Below are 19,978 nucleotides of genomic sequence, written 5' to 3' on the forward strand. Positions count from 1 at the left end.
CCACGTTACTCGCAGGCGAGTAGCTCGACAGCGGCGCGTTATCGATATCCCTGTGTTTTATACCGTCACGACGACATCTCCCCGATAGCGATATCGCTACACGGTAACTTCCGGCAGGAAGACAGGCACAATTCCGTATTTGGGTCAAACGTAACCTGCGTGCGTGGAGAAAAACATCGGAGCGTTCGTATACGGGAGATGGGATTCGAGCAGATCCCCTGCCGTCATTCTCCCTTTTTCTCGGGATCCAGAATTGTTATTTAGGTCGAGATACTTGGGGGGATATGTATCGAGGGTGCGGGAGAAAAATTCCTATCAAATGTAAAAAAAAAATCCGGATCAGTATTTGCAATGATTTGAAGATGTATTATATTAATAAAAAAATAGATTAAAGAAATTGGAGTAAATCTGGTTTGTTGGTTTTTATAGATTTAATTTGTTACTGGTTTATTTGTTTCTTACGGAAAAATAATATTTTTTTCAATACTTAACTTTAAAATTCGAAATAAAGAGCTTAAATTTTGCATATAATACAAAATAATACAAATAAATTCAAAATATAAATTCAAAAAAATTGTTTCAAATAATAATTGAATATATATAATATTCTATAAATGCTAAAGTAGATATATCAATGATTGCAAAGATGATCGAATAGACTCGGTATTCATGCTCTTTTAAATTAAGGAATGTAAATAAAAAATAAGCTTTGGCTTTCGCTATCCTGCTCTATCTATATCAAATACGAATTATATTTTTGTTTATTTTCATATTACGTTAACTTAGTTTCATTATGAGCTAGCTTCTATTTCTTTTTCCACAAACATTTCTTGCGCTATCATTCACAAGTAGTGTGCGTATACGAGTGTATATATAGGGCGTGTAAAATGTATGAGAATATCCATAGGGTATTAAGCTTCGGGTCCGTGAGTTCGCTAAGCCCAAATGACCATGCGGATCAGTTATCCCTGCGGGAGATAGTCGTGCTATCGATGTACCTTGAATCGGTAGCGACATCAAGCGTGAATCGCATATGATCCCAAAGTTGTATTGACAAAACTGTCTTGTTTCTAACAACGTAACGTCAAGCTCTTGTACGTCACGATCGATATTACGAATTCCACGAGCAGATTGTGAAGCTCGTGATGAAAGAAAGGTGATCACAATGGCCGTCACGAGTTTCTGTGCCACGGATACTCGGACTCTGAGTCACTCGACAACTCGCTCGCTCGCTCGCTCGACCGCTCGCATTGTGATCTTTCACCTAGCAACGCACTGGTTCCCAAACTGGACGCCACAAAAATATCGAGTAAAAAGAAAAAAAATTTGATATACATTTTCCGGTTGAAAATTAGATATAATTTCAACAATGTATATAAGATAAATATAAAAGAAAATCTCTTATACCTCTCCAGGATAAAGACAGAAAAATAATTTAAATTAATTAATTACTATCTGCGAAAGTTCGATTATAATAAATAAGATCTTACCTTATACAGAATCATTGTACATATGTCTATAATAAAATTCGATGTATAATTAAGTTTGCCAAGCGATACTAAAAAAAAAAGAAGTCGAACAGTTTGGGAACCTCTGTGGTAACGGCTTTAAAATCTCGAAGTAGCAATTCCCGCCGACTGGCACAGAGGAAAGGAACGAGGTACCGCCGATCGAGGATAATGCCCGCTTCGCAGTCATCGAGTGCGTGACCCGCGTTTCGCAACGGTTGACGCCGCGATTCATCATCCAGGAACTAATAAAGTTCCAAGCGTAAAGTTTCAATGAGATCCGCAAAATTTCCAGAAATATTCATTAATTTGTGTAGATATGTTACGTAAAGCAGGAAGAAACGTATTCTCGTGAATTCTCTCAAGTTTAACCACGAACAATGTGTCCTGATTAACGTATGATGTATATGTATATCAATTCCGTATCTGACAATATTTTCAGTAATCCTTTATTTATAATATAAAAATTGTCAGGATTAAAAATTCAAATGGAAAGAATTAGCATCTGTTTACGCCGAGTCACAAAGAAATTTTAAGCCCGGAAAGATACACCGCGGCCCTGCACGTCGCATTTTTCTTCGCGGCGATTACATATTAGTTGCGAAGAATGCGCGGCGTTCGTTCGGAAATCGCTCTGTTGGGAAAGCGCGTACCGCGAAGGGAGCGAAACCGATGTCGTCCGGGGGAGAAATCAGAACACGTGATGAGATCGCGAGTACATATACGTATTTTGCAAATCGACGAAAGCGTGCGAGATCTTGGCGCGCGGCCGAGATAAACAGGCTATTTGACGATTTAATCGTGGAAATTCATATTTTGAGACCGATTTAGAATACACGTTTTCTTTACACCGACACGATTCCGGTCTACATTATTTTTTCTGCAATGGGAAACGAAAAATCTACTCGACATCACACATACAACTCGCATCGCACTATGCGTTTGCCAAGCAAAAGTTTCTCATCCCTCTTGGTCGATCAAATCGTTCGATCGATCAACTTCTGATCTCTCTAAATAGGGTGGTTGAACATAAAAAGTGCAAGTTTCCTTTTTATTTGTAGAATAATTTGTAGAATAAATTTCTTTGCTTGTTCACGTTTATATCTATTACTATACCGGCAATAACGAATAACAAGTCATCGCTAATTATATTGAGCCATATACCGCGAAGGAGACACATACTTCGCGAGATTTATCGTCGCGCTTCGTTCATTGGAATGTAGTTCGCATAACGGAGCAACATACGCACGCGTTTGCGGTATCTACGGATTTGATCTACCTTCAAGGCTTTACGTACGGCAACGTGCGCGTTGCCGTCTCTGAATATTTACACAATGGTCAGGGAGAAATACACGCACACCGCAAAAATTCTCTCGCTCATTTGAAATTTTGACGAATGACGTTAGCATCATCATCAAGGCACTTCTTTTCTTAATCGTGCCACAAGCGGAATATCTTACGTCACTCGGGATCGAGCCGTTATATGCGTCGTTATGCAGAACCGAGACGCATAATGCGCGCCAGGGGCATCAGCATTTCCACGTGCACGCGCGATAGGTCGTCGGTGGAAATTGATTTCGCGAAACGAGCCGCACTTTTCTATAATGGGCGTGGAAACAAGTGGCGGTAATATCGGTACGATTATTGTACAATTCGCGCTAATCAAACCAGGAATTCTGACGAGGAACGAAGTTAATTAAGAGCTCTGATAAGAACGAGCCGAAAGAAATTAAGGATCTTATACGGTAACGGTGTATATTATAAGTACTAATAACTGTGTTATATTATCTGGTGATGAAGAGAACCACGCGCGCGACAATAGGTTATTAATAAATTAGCGACCTAAATAGTAAATCGTGCGAACGACTTGAAAAGAAACGGGATTAGTACTTTTAAATTTTAATTTAAGAGATTGGGGTTAGACAGTACTATGAGTACGGTAAACGTTATCAATGATGAACATTAATTGGGAACGAAAAGCCGAAAAAGCGCGGTAAATAATAATTTCAAAATTATTCGAGAAAGTAGGTATCGCATCCAGTAACGGTTATTCGATTGAAGCCAAGGTAATCTATTATAAATTTATTTTAAGGGGGGGGACTTAAGCGATTTGTTTCCAAGATATATTCAATGTCAAAATGTCTCTCGCACAAATGAGATATTTACACAAATGAGTACGTGCGTCAGGTATTATAAAGCGTCGTGTTCACGAAGATCGATATTCAGTGAACCAAAATAGAATCCGTTCGGGGGTAACATCCAACGCGAAAACGCATTTTCCCACTTCGCATCAGGCGAAGCCTCGACATTTCAGCGCGGTCGCCTCTAATTAATGTCGTTAAGGGCCGGTTTTGTTCCAACCTCTTGGTAAACTACCTAATGGTTAATGTCTTTGTTTATCCTTTACATTGGACAAAGATAGACATATATGATTTAACTATTAGTTAGCTTACCAACAGGTTGGAACAATCGGCCCTGAAGCGCGCGCGGTATTTACCGCGCGCAGCGGCGACGGGGGAGAGGAACTTGCCTTGCGTTTACCTTCGTTATCGCTCGCGGGGTGATCTCACGACGAGGCGCATCTCATATCCGGTTCGGCGGCAGCCGCGCGGTCAGCCGCGCGCGAGCTCGGCGCGACAGAGGTATATCCAATTTTAGCGCTTCTCGCGGCGCGGTGCAGTCGGCGGCAGTCGGTGTCAGACGGCGCGAATAACTCGGCGATGCGGCACTGTCTCTCGAAGCTGCCCGTCGAGGATGCACGCGCTCCGGAAGACGTCCCGTCGATCTCTCTCTCTCTTTCTCCTTCCTCCTTCTCCTCTCACATACACGCGCGCGCGTATACACGCACACACACACACACACACACTACCCACCGCGCACGTTTCCTTCCTTCGGTTCGATACCGAAAGTCACCTCATCTCTCGCGAACCTCGCCAGAGAGGATTTTATCGCGACAGGTGCTCGTCGTGCGAACGCGCGAGAGTGATTGGACGCGCGTGACGGCCGGGCCGCGCGAGTGCCAAGCGGCGACTACTCCGATTTCTTCTTCGGCACAGGACGCAGGGCGAAGAGGGGAGATTCATCCCCGAGGGATGACGAAAAGGCCCGAAAGCGCGATGGGCTCTCGTCACCTGATCGCGACCGCGTCTCTGTCCCTCTTCCACCTCTTCTTCTTCTTCTCTCTCTCTCTCTCTCACTCTCTCTTTCTCCTCTCCGTCTCTCGCTCCGCTACCCTCGACCGCGAGTAGGTCACGTTCTCTGGAAGTTTCCGCGCACGGTCACGTGTCGCGATCGCGGATCCAACGGTCTCGCGGCGATCGTCGAACTCCGACGTGTGTATTCTCCAAGCACGTTATACGATCCGATTTGTTTCGGAGCGTCTCGATCAAGGGGAACGAGAAAAGTGGAGGAACCTCCCGAGCGCGGGGAGTGTGGGAACGCGGATAACGGAACTTATATACTCGCGGGGCGACGTGACTCGCGCGACAGGGTGCACGGTTCTCGGCCGTCTGAGTGAGCGCGCGCGCCGATGCGGAACCCGGTCTCTCGGCGAGCGACCCTCTCGCGGCCGCTTCCGCCGGCGCCGACGCGCGGCCGCCAATCGCTCCGCGGTCTCGTTCCCCACTGTCCTCGGTCACGGTCCAATGGTAGAGCGCGGACGAGCGGACACCTATGCGGCGCGCGCGATGGCGCGAGGTCCGATAAAACGCATCCAGACGGTTCGAGTCGAGAACCGAGCCGCGCCGGAGGTTTTCTTTCTTCCGTCAAGGCGAGTTCCCTCTCGCGAGTTCTCCCCTCCCCCTGCCCCCCCGCCGTTTCTCTTTATCTCTTTCTTTCTTTCTGGGCTGGGGCCACGAGATTTGAAAGTAAGCGCGCGGATCTCCGGCGCACGGCCGGCCGCCGCCGCGGCGCAGTGGTCGAGGCGTGTGATTTATCGCGGGGAGCCGAACGCGCGGGGGGTATCATGCCGCGCGAACGCGCGCCCGTTAACGAATCGCGAAGGGGGTCAAACGTGAAGGGCCCGCTCCGATCGCGCTTTCTAAAAATTAGCGACCATCGATCCAGTATACTGTACAGTCGTCTCCGGTGCGAGACATTGGCCGCGATAAATAAATGCCAGGCAGAAACTTACATCGTGCATTTCTGTATCCACGTGCAAAAGAGAAAAACCTGTGAGATACCACTTTATTTTTTAACGATTGCCTATAAAAATTCGTTTTTTTTTTATGCGACAGCAACTTTAAGAAAGAGTTATGTGATATTGCATTTGACTCGATTTTTTAGAGAAAATAAAAAATTTTTTGTGTTTCGATAAAGAATAAATATATAGTTAAGTAACATGTAAAAATAACATGATACCAAAATGGTGTCGAAGACAAAGTTGCTTAAGCGTATAATACAGTGGCAGTCAATGTAATTAACGTTATTGTGCCGAGGAACGATAACGGCTGTCGCGAAGAAGAGGCAGTTTTTTATCTACTTGCTCGAGCAGGGTGAAAAAAGATAGCGGCGTTCTTATCTCGCCGACCGCGACCATGCGGCCAACGGTGCCGTCGTACGCGGCGCACCGTTTTGGTAAACGCGCGAAGTGCGTTTCCCGGTAGAAAATTGATAAATTTCTTATCGCAAAGCAAATTCGACTTCCGTCATTGTCGAATGGGTTATAGATAAAAATAGCTCGTGCAAAATCGAGCGAGATTAATTTATCTCAACATATATGTTCGAGTAACGCGCAGCAGTACATATGTTTCCTTTTTACACCAACGAAGAAAATTATAGCGAATTGATAATTTGTTCCCAGAAACGTGAAGAGTGAGAAAATACAATAGATATGTATTTTTATCACTAACCTACATTTGATAAACGAGTCAACATTCTTTCTTAGAAGTCATTCAAATGAGTAAAAGAGTATTCACTTCATCAGAGAATTGTAAAAATAAAAATTCACTGTCGCAGCTCAACTTCTCTCCAAGTTCTTCGATTCTCGATAATTTCTTAATTAAGTATCTCTATTGAAAAAACGTCAAACATATCTATCAAAAGACAGAGATTTACGAGGATTATTATCGTAACGCGACGAGACGTTCTCCAACGATAACTTCAATATTTGTAACAAAATCAGCCGGAGTAATTTATTATGTATTTAATATGTAACATATAAATATTTAGTATTGTATAATATCCGTTATACGATCGTTGAGAAACCAATATCGGTTACATCGTTCCGAAACGCATCGATGTATGTGTTCACCCCAAATCACTTTGATCATCATTGCCGTTAATGACCGCTACCTTTCCCGGGTCGTCGTGTATACATGCACCGTTTGAGAGCGCGGGTTGGCCCGTGCGTGCGCTATATACGCGTATACACGTGAGAATATTGATTCCACCGCGTCAGCTGCTTGCTTGTCCGCTTGCTTGCCTGCTTGCTTGCGCTCGTCGTGGCTTGGTTAGAGTCTACCGCATTCTAACCCACATTCACGTGCACCGCCACGCGGCCGCGCACAAGTTACTGACTAGGATATATCCCCATTCCGAGCGCCCGGTGTTTTCCACTGTATCGGATTTGCTGAAGAGACGGATATCGATACCCGATGAATGGAATTGCAACTTATAAGCATCCGTAATCGCGACTTAAGCCTTTCGGAGCTTCTGTCTGCCATCGAGGAAATTATATTTAATTCGAAGTTAAATCTCTCTCTCTCTTTCTCTTTTGAATTTTACTTTGTACTGAAATTCCACAGTGTGAAGAAATTATTGCGTTGGGACAATAGAATTGTCTGAATAACTTAAACAGGCAGAAGAATGAAATGAATAATCTGAAATGTGCGTACAAATTTTATGTTGATTAGAAAGACCTATAGGAACCTTGCAGTGGAAAACGCTTTTGAAAACTAAGGTCTAACGCTCGTAAGGAAAATTCGAAGATAAACGTCAGGCTCGGAATACTCCGATGCTTTATATAATGCAACGAAATAGCGACTTTTGATAATGGGATCAGGCACATGAGTGCGTAATTGCGGAAGCGATCTCTCGCTTCCGATACGCGACCCGATGGGAATCGTTTAATGCTTCCTTAACGGGAATCTCGCGGGCGGGGTCGCGACCGCTATTCTTTATCCGGCATGCGCTATCCGGATCCTATAATGCAGGTTCCATTCTGCGATAAACGCCGCACAGCAACAGCATTCAATAATGTCCACCGTCACGCGAGTGGTACAAGCAAAATTAATCCGCTTAAATAAGCCACATCCAAGCTTTTGATACGCGAATCCTTTGACCGTAAAACCTTTTTGTTGGCTTACGATCACGAAGGGAGCTGTATATTAGCCGTTCGGTACTCGGGGTTATCGGTGGCGTCAAAACGTATCTCGTTCGGTTATAATTGTTGAACCACTTGCGTCCAATTCGATTATTTACAATTCTGCCCGAATCAAACTCGACGATTTGCGTTCCTATATGTTGGTGCAAATTTGCCTACAATGCTCAATGTTTATAATTTCAGAGCGATCAGCCATAATAACGATCGTAATAGCGGGCTGAAATAATTAGGCGAAATATTTCTAACGACGTTAGAAGCTAGACTATTAAAACCCGGTTTCACCAGTTCGTTAATTTAACCGCAGCTTAATGAGTCTCTCTCTCTCTCTCTCTCAAGTTCTAATGCTGGGAAAAGACACAAGCATCTATTAGTTTCTAACGATAAGATTCATAAAGTTGATTATTTTAAATGTTGATTTACCAATGTGCTGATTTCTTGAAATTGTTAAAAGGCGCACGTTCCTTTTAATTATAATAGTTTGGACCTTTGGTAAAGAGAAAATGGCTGCTGAGGATAAACGAGAATCTTACGTTTCAATTTACAGGGGTATATATATCCTCGAGCTGCTGCCATTCTTCGACCTACTTCCAGCTCATCTTTCTTCTGTAAATATTTGATTGACCTATCTCGTTAAATCGAATATCTTTTGTCAAGCAAAACTCAAATTAAGAGTCTGTCCGTCTAAAATTAAATAAACAATAAAGATCCTACATCCATTTGTTCGATTCAAAATTTACTTTAGATATTTCTGCAATCTTGCATATTTTTATGGCTTGTAAGTTAAAAACCATATATGAATACCTCTCATCCCTCTCAGGCTATGCGAAGAATACTTTTCGCATAAAAAAAGATCGATCATAGTGGCGGAACACCCTGCGTGTCGAGGGAGGTAAAGAGTTAATGCACGTGCTGCGAACGTTATTCCGGAAACATTGGCGCAAAAGCGCGTGAAACCCGACTCCTTTGTTTCTGGGCACGCTCGACGATCTCGAACGGATGCATTGACCCGCTCAAAAGTACCGTTCTCTAATTGCGGTGAACGCGGACCGTGAAAAGTAACAAACACAAGGTAGAATCGAAATTGATAGTTTCGGGCCGCGGGACGAAAGGTTAAGAAAAAGTGTCGGGATGAAAGTCACCTTTTTCGGGGCTTGACCTCGAGAGATCGTAGCAAAAGCGAGCAATATGGTCGCAATTAGAGTACCTATAATATTATCGAGTTTGTTTCTCTTCGAATTTCTAGATATCTAGATAAAATCGCGCAAAAATATTAACGATTGGTAAATAAATGAGAAATACGTTGGCAATTGTTCTCGCATAATTAAAATTGATATAGCGTTCGTGATATTTAATTCTCTTCTGCTGCTTGCGCGTTATTTCGTCTCTGCTATTGCTGTATTTATTCAAATGTAAAATTTATAAATTTTTAATTAACAAATGTACATGAAAAAATTGATACGTTTTATTTATCGCGGTGTTCCATTTTACGTTTCAGCTTCAAGGGACTAATATTGCTGCGAAAGGGTTAACCAACTATCGTCGGGAGGACACGGCCAGGCGTGCAGTCGAAGGATTACGTAAGTTTACATAATTTAGCCGGACGTGACTATCACCCGTAACTCCGCTCGATCGCATTCTCAGAGCGAATTGCAGGCTCCCCGATGTATGCTGCAATAGCGAGGAAGCTCAGTGTGTCAGGATAGATCTCGTGGTCCATTTATCGTGAGAAGAATTATACGCGAAGATGGAGTATAGATTGGAAAATGGATTAAACAGATAATTTCGACGTTTCGAGAGAGGAAAATTAAGATAGTTGCGGAAGTAATAACGTGTGCCGCGCTACGGAGGAAAAAACTCTCTAAATTATTTAGCGTCGGGAAAAGTAATCAGCAAACACAATTTCGTGATATCCGGAGAAAAGCAGGTAATAAATAATTCCTTACTAAATAAATAATTAATACAAAGAACGAAATAAATTTCTGTTCATGTGCCTTCTTTTACTTTTTCTCCTTCTGATGCCCTTTTTTTCAGCACCGCAAAAAAGTATCACCAGTATACGGTCGCCGGACCTCACGTTATGTACTTTCACGAAATCTTTTGTTCCTCAAAAAGAAGAAAATGTAACTTTCGCGCGAATAGCACTATATTTAGACAGAAGATATTGTCGCATTTGTGCAAGCGATATCTTGATATCGAACTCGTTGTCTCGCCGATAAAGCATATCTATCGTAGATTCGCTTATCAACTCAGTCTGAGCAAGCAATGTAATTCGCATCTTCGATCGTATAGATTGCGACAGAAAATATTGCCACATTTGTGCAACTCATACCTATCTTCATATCGAGCTCTTTGTTCCGCCGATAAAACTATATGAAATGGTATAGATTCGCTTATCTCCGGATTAAATCGACATGTTTTGACGTATTCTCTTTTTGTTGCAGGTCGGTATGCTCTGGTGTCGGAAATCGTCCGCGAAATGGGTAAATAACGCATTTAAATGATTTATCGCTTGAACGATCTTTATGCAAAAAAAGACGAACGCTCGTTTTAATTTTATGTTAAATATAAGAAAATATTGTAGAAATATTTTAAGAGTTAACCGTCTTTAGAACACTATTTTTCACATAGTTGAGAAGACTCGATTACGTGAGCGCGACACAAAAACTTGGAAATCATCCGTGCGTTTTACAACGCGCAACGGAGCGTCTTACATCACATTAATGGCAATCTCTTAACATTTTACGAATGGTCGCACCGCGATTTTCTATTCGGTAACGTGCAGCTGCGATTAGTTTCCGATGTGGAGAAGCGAATATAACGCAAACGGAACGAAAGGTCTAAGTGCACGAAAGCGATAAGTCTCGCAAACTTTTTACGAGATATATATATATATATATATATATATATATATATATCTAACATAATATTAAACTGCAATAGCACGAGTAATTTTGCGTCACATCGAATGAGGATAAAAAGCAGCGTGTATACGATCAGAGATGCGAATTACATTAATCACTCAGGATAACGTAAAATAAATGCAACGCTAATACAACTGAGTGTATAATCGCAACTAAAGGATATAAAACAGTAATTTTATTTACAATACTTGACAAAAATTTCAGAATGAGGATATTACTTTTTCTAGAAAAATAGAAAAAACCGAATATATAAAAAAAATCTCGTTTTTTTTCTATATACTTGACATAAAGATATTACTGTCTCTTGAGTTATTTGATAAAAGATAGAAATTAATTTATTTGTTGAAATTAGATTTAGAAAATATCAATAAAAAATTATATTTTTCAAACATTATCACTATCGTAAAAATCTAACTATTCAAGGAATATCAAATTACTAATTTCAATGTTCCAGTCTCATTTCATAGATACAATGTTACAACAAATTACGATTGCGTAAATTCAAATTGGGTATTTGCTCGCGGTTAATAATTACACGAAATTGGCTAACGGAACCGATAATGTCGATAGCACAACTCATCATGGTAATAGCCATTAATACGACAGAGAATGATATTAACTGAGTCAATGGAATAATATTATTCCCTTGAACGTACAAGTACAAAGTCGTCATCGAGTGAAAGGTACGTTCGACGAGACTAACAGGATTCAAAGCGCTTAGCGAAATACGCGTACAAGTTGTGTAAATAAACGTCCGGGACTGGCTGAATCATGATAGAAAAATCTTTGAAGAAAAAAAAACTGCATGCGTATTTGACATTAGTTTCCATTTTTCTATCTCTGGACAATCTGCGCACGAAAAGGTTGGGATAAACAACATCCAAATTCTTTCTTGCGTAATGAGCATAATTCTAACTCCTTCAGCCAACGAATTTTACTAACTTAGATATTCAGAAGAAAAATGTGATACAAAGTTATTATTTCACTCAAATGTCTAAATTTGAATAATTCACAATTCAGACATCAAATAAAAAAATTTTTTTTAACAAAATTCGATTTAAAATAGTGACACGGATAATGTTTTATCATCCATTTGCAGAGTTTTCGCATTCTGGCTGTATAGCTTTTTAAACTTTCAATTCGCGAAATATTTTATCGAAGATAACTTCCGTTGAAACTTGGTATTAGAAATAACGCGGCCCGACCACCCTCCGTCAGTTCTGGGATAACTAGTAAAACGGTAGCCGGTTATTGTCAAGCGTAGCTTCTTTCCCACTGCTACCCGTGGGAATTAAGCACACCGATCCGTCAGACAACCGCTACGAACCACCGACGACTACCGCGGAGCACGGTTTGTTCCTGAAGGCGGTAGTATTACCGTGCGCTGGCCGAAGAATATAACGTGTTTCTTTCAGTTAGTCACGATATAACGCGCTTGTAACATGCGATAACTATAGACTTCGCACACAAAATCGTGTTCATTATACAATTTACAGCGGCGGGTGAACGGCACCGGAGAGTGAACCGGATCTAAAGCTAAAATTCTTCGCGCTAGCTCATTTGATTCCCTCTCGCATTCACTTCGGGCTGATCTGTTAACTATCCTAATTTCGCCAGGAAACAAATTTATCCATTAGCGCTATAGATTTCTCTTTGTCTTTTTTTTTTTTCAGACGCGTAATCTGTAACTTTGATTCGCTTTCTAAGCTCGCTCGCCGAAACATGCTATTTATTGTGGAGGAATTCAGTTCCTGAAATAATTCAGCAAACTTGAAAGTCGGACTAGCAACGTTATCTCTCTATTGTGCAGCTGAGATAAAACAACAAGTTGTATTTGAACTTCTGAACTGCTTTATCGAAATCTTTATCAAATAACCCTATTTTATTTATGATAAGTTCAAGATATCGAAGCAATTTATTTTTTTTTCTTCTCTTTTTTTGAGAAATTATAAAAAATATGATAAATATAAAATTTATCGCTTTCTGCCAAATTTGTGTTATATTCATATAGCAAAAACTAAACTTACTTTCAAAAAATAGACTTTTTAATTTAAATAGACATTAAAATGTCTTTTTTAAATTTATTTTTCCTCTTTTCAATTCGCCTCTAATTGAAAACGAGCCTACATTGAAAATAAGATCTTTCTCATTTGTCTAATTCCATCCAATATGGTGCAGTACCTATCTATGCAATCTCCCATCTCAATATCCAAGGCATTGAGAGACAATCTATCCGTTACATTCTCAGGGCAGCTCATGGCAACCGTATATCCGAGTTGGAAGGTTTCGACCGGAGGATCGATGCTCGCCTTCGAAACGTCGCATCGGGTCGCGCAGGAGCAGATCGAGACACGAGTATATACATGCTTCGTGCGATCAGCTGTGCCGGATACTCGGTGGTCTCAACAAAGCGCACCACGTGTGCATTCAACCCTTCTGAGTCATCCTCTAACCCCTTTATTCCCCGCGCGCCACTTCCCTCTCTGTAGCGGCTCTCTTCTCAACGTGTGACGTGTGACGTAAAATGTCGCGCTGGAGCCGAGAGAGAAAGCAACATCAGGGAGAAACAGAAGAAGAACCGTGTCGCAGAAAGAGAAGGCGATGGAACCAGCCGGCGAGGGAGAGTCTTATTGATTTTTTCGAACATCTGATCGGCGAGACAGAGACGAAAGATGGGGAGAAGATTGCAGAAGGAGGATAGCGAGATGAAACTGGAAGGGCGAGAAGAGGAGTCTTGGCGCGTTTTCCTCCATTCCTCTCCTGTTCGATGGCCTTCGGTGAAGTCTTCGGCGTCCTGTACCTGTGTTGCCACGGTAACAGCCTAGATTCCAGAGAAAAGTTGGAGAAGACGCGGATCAGATGGATAGCTCAGAGAGAAGGCGAGGAAATGAGAGCGGCTTAAAGGAAACAGCGAAGAGGAGCTCGTGTTACGCTGCGTCGCGTCCCTTTGTTCCAGATTTCCGCGTCAGCCGCGGTATCCGCAAGAATTAAGACATCGCGAAGTACAGACATGCAAATGCGACGGCGCATTCAGAAGTTAGATGCGGGTAATTCGGTGAGTACGTAAATGAGAGGGCACGAACAGCTAAAAGTTCGACGTATAATTAACTGCTGATGGTCGTTACTCGATCGGAACTAGCTGTTAAAACATTTCTCTCGACATTTTAGAGAAACGGAAGGAAGAAACTCTCGTATGATTCACGCGCTTTTTATTAAATGCAATATTAATTACACATCAAAAACGTTTCTACTTTTCTCTTTCCCTCAAAAATGCATGTTTTATCTAGATTTTATTAAAAATCTAGCTCCAAACTTATGGTAAATAATCTGGCTCTATCAATACTTTAAATGGCTATTCATTTTTCCCGTTTTATTTATTTATCGCGATCATAGCTAATTAGAGCAAACGAACTCTCGGAAAATTGTTTAATTAAGAGTACGTGTGCCTCTGTTTGCGCTTGCCAAATAAATGGCCCACGTTACGTCTATCACTCCCCCATTCCCTTCGTTGAACTGTATTTACTGAGTACCTGCGAAATGATGCAAGAGTACACGTAGGTTTTTATGTGTATTCCCTCTGCGTGTGTGGAACCACTTAAAGAAGTTCGGAGGAAGCGAAAGTATTATGAGAAAAAATTGCGAAAGCTACTTTGCCACAACGTCACCAACATGTACTCCTTTCATTCTTTTACCACACGAAATACAAAAAAGTTGTATATACGCATATACACAAAAAATTAAAAGCCTTTTAATTCTTTTAGTAAAATTACAGTATTTATATATGTATAATCTTGTTCTGTAATAAATTATAATAATGATAAAATAATAATAGTAGTTTTAATGTATAAGAAGCTATATAATTTCTTGTTTACACATTGTGTGACTGTATCTTTCTCTTGCTGTTATTTTCATTTTTTAAAATAAAAATCTAATAATAAAAGAGCATATTTACTGAGATTAAAAATATTTTATCTTTTTATTTTAAATATTTTTTAAATACATAAAAGCAATTTAATTTTCATCAAGATAAAGTTTCTCAGCTCCATTTTAAATATCGTATATTTTTAGCCGTAATTTCTAAGATAGATAAAACATATAAGGATAAGAACTCTACGCAACAATCTATTTCTTCTGTAGATTAAAATTGCAATTCTGATTGTGATAAATCGTGGTATGATTATGACAGCTTAGTTCTGATTATGAAGGTTCGCGTTATGTAAGCGGCAAATCGAGCAAACAATGTGTCAGAATTTTTATAAATATGCGATGGAAAACCGCAATCGCGCGCGCACCGGTGATTATACGTGCCCATCGAAATAAACAACCATTCCATTTTAGCGCTTTTTCACGGAAATATAGATCGCCCGCAATTATTTTCTCGCCAACCATCGCTCTTTTCGTGAAAAGCTTTCACGTGAAAAATCGCCGGGGTAATAAATCGAATCGCTCGTAAAATCATTATTTCGTTCACGCATCAGTGCGCGCTTATTAAAAAGGTCGCGTGAGAGAGTTTGCCGTTTTGCATCACCGCGACAAATAACGTGCGATAGAAAAATGTTTTTTGCAAACAATTCGATTACTGCAAGTTCAATGGGAGACAAATTGAATAAAATTGTAACTGATCATAATCCTGGCGAACCAATATAAACTAAACATGAATATATAAACAAGCAATTCCAATACTTTTTTGAAATGTTGGTATTTTACAAAAATATTCTTATTGTATATTATATAATAAAAACAATAATTATAGTATTTCTTACGCGTTTTCCGTCTCTCTCCATAAGATAATAAAGTTTATTAGAATAACTTTTTAAAAGCAACCCCATTTAACTGATAATTTGAGACCGTCATTTGTCGGAGAGTTCTCGGAAGAAACATAAATTTCAGGAAAGGTCAACATTTTTCACGAGATATCAGCTAACACCCTATAATAAATCTAGCAGCCGCTAAAAATCACCGCAATTAAAATAGATTCACTCTAAAACTTTAAACGAACTGAAATTCGCGATCGCTCAGCGGAAAGTAAAGTTGCAGATCTATAGTTACAATTTTGCAACCTCGCTCTTGATTTCTCGTCTCATCCTTGCTCCAACGACTAACCCAGCATCTCGGAGTTAGCGAATCCGCACTGATGGTGGATGGACTCAATCACCCCGCGTAACGATGGGCATCCTGCCAGACAAGAACGTTTCGCATGCCCGAATACATAGAGCGCGATAATCCAACCGCTCGCGCCGCATTTCGGAAGATTTAAGGGCGAAAATAAGGTTCCGCTGATGAAAACTGCCGCGGTTTGCCTGAACGATTTTCAGATGAAAAAAAAAAAGCGACCGCGTTACGATAATTCGCATGATGATAAGATCGCAAAGTGAAGAGAGAAAAAGCAGAAATACACGTTTGATCTCAGAAGTCCACACTGAGAGGATATCATAAAACGCACAATCTTCTTTTTACTATAAAATTTTGTTAAAATTACCGTAGAAAGAAAATGCCTATCTTTGGCACCAAAGTTTACTCTTTAGCCTCTAATTATTCTCCGTTTTCAAATTTATTTAAATTTCCATGGAAAATAAACTTCTCGCGAATTAAATTTCAGAGATCCAAACAGATATAGTAAAATATAATTGCCCCTTATTTAATTTCACGAATTTTAATTTAAAGCTCGGTTAAAATATTTGATGTTAAGTTAAAAGAACTCTCTAAATCTGAATCAGTGAATAGTCACCGATTCAGCAGTACTATTCACTGATTCAGATTTAGAGAGAATGTTTAGAAATGAAGATCCAATCAATCCAAAGATGGGTATCAAAATGGTTCTGCAAATTTTGGCTCATTTGATCAATGGCATACGCTGTTGAATGAATGAGAGTGTATCTCGCCAACACATCTCGGTATTGATGTAAAGCTTGTGACGCGCGCATCATTCAGAATTCACGCACATTTTGTGTGTTTTGTGACATTACCCAAACACACCCTCACACGTTATTTTTGCAGTTGACAGAAGCGTCGACGTCAAAGTACACTTATATCACCGAACACGACAATGAATCTTTTAGAAGATGCGTGGGTGTATATATCACGTGAGGTATATGATTTCAAGTTGGCGTGACTCGGAGACCGTATATAGCAAAGGCAAAGAACGACTTCTACTCTTCACGTGGGTTTTACGCGGCGAAACCATTCAGACGGAAACGCTGAAACGGCGTTCTATCGCGGCGGCTTACATACTTATGCATATTTATAGGGAGACATATTGTTCCTTTCTTATGACACACAACGCGAGCTGTGGCATGCGCTATAATAGATTCCAAATATATTTATAATTGTTATTGGTATTGCTATGATTGGTTGCAGTATTTTGCAACGAGTTCTATAAGTTTATGACTGTTTCATATGTATTGTAAATTCTTCTAATAAATTCCAAGCTCAATAATTGATTCAACAATTTGTCGAAATGTATATCTGTGCGGAGGGGTGTACCAAGTCCTCCGGAGGCGAAACATGCAGAAAAAGACTTGAAGGGCTGTGAGGTGGGGGGGAGGGAGAATATAAAACCCTTTTAGCAAATAAAAGCAAACGATAACTGAAAAGTGACTCACCTCACGTTGCGCGCCTTGGTGTCCCAGCAATGCATGCCTTCTCGAAAGTCAAGTATAGCCAAGCCAGTAGGATGTGCGTTCAGATAAGCGTAATTAGGCAAGCCAAGCAGAGTAGATCGTCCAAGCAAATGTTCATGCGAGATAAGTCTGGCGTGTGTATTGGCGTGTGCGCGTGTGTTGCAGAGGACTGAGCTCGATTCGATAGATAGTGTTCACACGAAGACATACAATTAATTTAGCATTAAAGTAATATATGCATTAATAAGCGTTAATCAATAATTTATAGCCAAAATCTCTTCCCTTTCCTGATAAATTAGATCAAATTATAAAAGTTTCATGAAAAAATCAGAATTGTAAAGCATCTTCACATGAATGAAACATTTTTTAATGATCAATTATTTAGAAAATTAAAGACTATGCAAAAGATTTTTAGATTTTGCAAAATTTACATTTTTATGAATTTTGCCTGAATCCTAAAATTATTCGATAGGTAATTATTCGAATCTGGATTATTTGCTCAGTCAATTTTTATATTTTTAATAAAAGTTATATTATTTGCATTATTTGCTATGATACATATTGTAAAATCTTATTTTAATACAAAAGATTTTTCAAATTTCCGCAAATATTGCAATTATCTGTCCTGCATTTTATCTGTATTTACTAATACCTATGTGAATAACACGAAGTTAATTAGAGATTATATAAATGTTTGAATTGTTAAGAATTTTAGTGAGCTATTAAGAAAAAAAATAATTAATAATATCGCTAAATTATTTGAACATGCAATCGTAGGGAATGTACAGTAGTTGGAGTCCTGCGATCGCGAATTTCGGTCAAGAACGCATCTGCAATGGCAAAACCGGCGGCAAGCGCATCGATCCTAAGGATGTCAAACCGGAAGTGCCGAAATGGAAAGGAGTTCTAGGTCGGGGGCTCCGTGAACCCAACGGGCTGTAACCCAGTTTCTCGAAATGCGTGGTCGGGTTCTCGCGGGATGCGTCACATACTACATGCGCGTATGGTGTGACATGTGCAATGTGGCTGAACCAATCGCACATTCGCCAATCTATCATCGGCATGCACAGCCGCACATATCGATTCTTACGTGCCGATACTTTCGTTCCGATTAGATCGCTTTTGTTTAAAACATGTCGCGAGAAATATAAATGAGCTCTCGTTTTCTCTCTCTCTCCCTCACCTCCTTTTCATCGATATTATTAATTATAATGAATGCATACGCTATTACACGTGTACACCGGGTGATTCATTAGCGCGCCTTTCATCTATATATCTCTGGCGTTTCTAAATTTAAAATGAAATGACGCAAGCGGCGATGAGTGGATTTTAAACGACGCACTTTCTATTCGTCATACATTTATAGTCTTTTTTTTCAGTGACAATAGTTACAATAATAATATTTAACTTTCGCACCTAATTATTCTCATCGAGCTACAGTATTTATCGTATTTATATGAACAATATCTATATATACATATATAAACAAATGTCTTGACTGACTGACTCATCAACGCCCAGCTCAAATCCCTAAACCTAGAAATATAAAAATTCAAAATTAAGACGAGACAAAAAACTCGTTTTTCATCTTTTTTTTTTGCCAATTTATTTACTGAGGATGGAAACGTTTTTCAAAAGGATATTCATTACTGTCAGAGATAGCTCCACTTCCGACAAAGAACAATATTTAGCGGAAGTACGCGCTACAGAGCGAAAGTCAACGACCACAGTGTGCGTTCGCGGCTTGACAATGCGATGGGACATTTTTTCACTTATAATCAGTAAAAATGGTTGTACCCGGCAGTTTCTACGTTAGAAATATTCATGATTTGCGATTACATCTCCGCACTTTCACTCTTATCTAAACTTCTTCTCGTTGTATAATTTCTTATAATTCGATAAGTATTTTACACATGCACGCATGCAAAAAAATTCTACAATGCAAGCTACAATGAAGACGCTAATACACAGAGATACCAGTTATCAGTTTTAATAAATAAATAATTCATTTCTCTACAATCACTAGAGAATAAGTTAAGAGAAATAGTGACAGTTATATAAAGTTACTCAACATTAAAAATTAGAAAATTTTGATAGATTAAGCTTTTAATATTTAACACATATTGGTTTTGGAATTTGCAATCAATTATAAGTATACCTATAATTATTTGTATTACAAAATTTAATTAGTCATCACGCACAACCGCACCCTAAACTCGTATTGGTCATCGATTTGTATCTGCAATTATAAATTTATTCGTTTTTAATTGAATTTTATTCTAACAGAAGAGAGAAATTATATCATTTATATATAATCATTTAGCATCTAACGTTAAAAATTAATATTTAGCGACGAATTATAGCCTTCCATAAAGTTTTAATGAAGAACAAATCGATTCTGAAAATCAAGAATTTATGAAACAACTTCCGGCGAGTCTGTCGATATCCTATATTAATAATCCACTCCTAAAGAGATTCGATTCGAACAATACAGTGTACCGCGGTGCGAGATGCGTTACACGGGAGGTGCGTGCTTTCTGATTAAATAACAAGCGGATCTGCGCGGGAAGCTCATTATCGGCGAAGAGTGAAAGTGCATCCGTGTAG

The 19,978-nt window shown here is 39.8% G+C and overlaps 1 protein-coding gene and 1 long non-coding RNA gene across 6 annotated transcripts in view; one reads left to right on the forward strand and one right to left on the reverse strand.

The window, feature by feature from the left end:
• Positions 1-19,978, reverse strand: part of Trc (Serine/threonine-protein kinase tricornered) — a 131,249-nt gene that overhangs the window by 36,297 nt on the left and 74,974 nt on the right. The window contains exon 1 of one of the 5 annotated variants that reach the window (XM_077419582.1): positions 4,050-5,018. The exons of 3 other annotated variants lie outside the window; for them this stretch is intronic. The gene's annotated coding sequence lies outside the window, so the exon portion shown is untranslated. Of the gene's footprint in view, positions 1-4,038; positions 5,019-19,978 lie in introns of those variants that run through there. One more of the 5 variants, XM_077419583.1, reaches the window with a different exon arrangement.
• LOC143904716 (uncharacterized) lies at positions 8,407-14,604 on the forward strand. Its single transcript, XR_013259024.1, has 3 exons — positions 8,407-9,407; positions 10,272-10,310; positions 13,000-14,604. It is a non-coding gene; the product is annotated as an uncharacterized LOC143904716 (long non-coding RNA).

This window comes from Temnothorax americanus, unplaced genomic scaffold (genome assembly GCF_048541705.1).
Source record: "Temnothorax americanus isolate GAGA-0224 unplaced genomic scaffold, ASM4854170v1 Scaffold56, whole genome shotgun sequence".
Classification (NCBI taxonomy): Eukaryota; Metazoa; Arthropoda; class Insecta; order Hymenoptera; family Formicidae; genus Temnothorax; species Temnothorax americanus.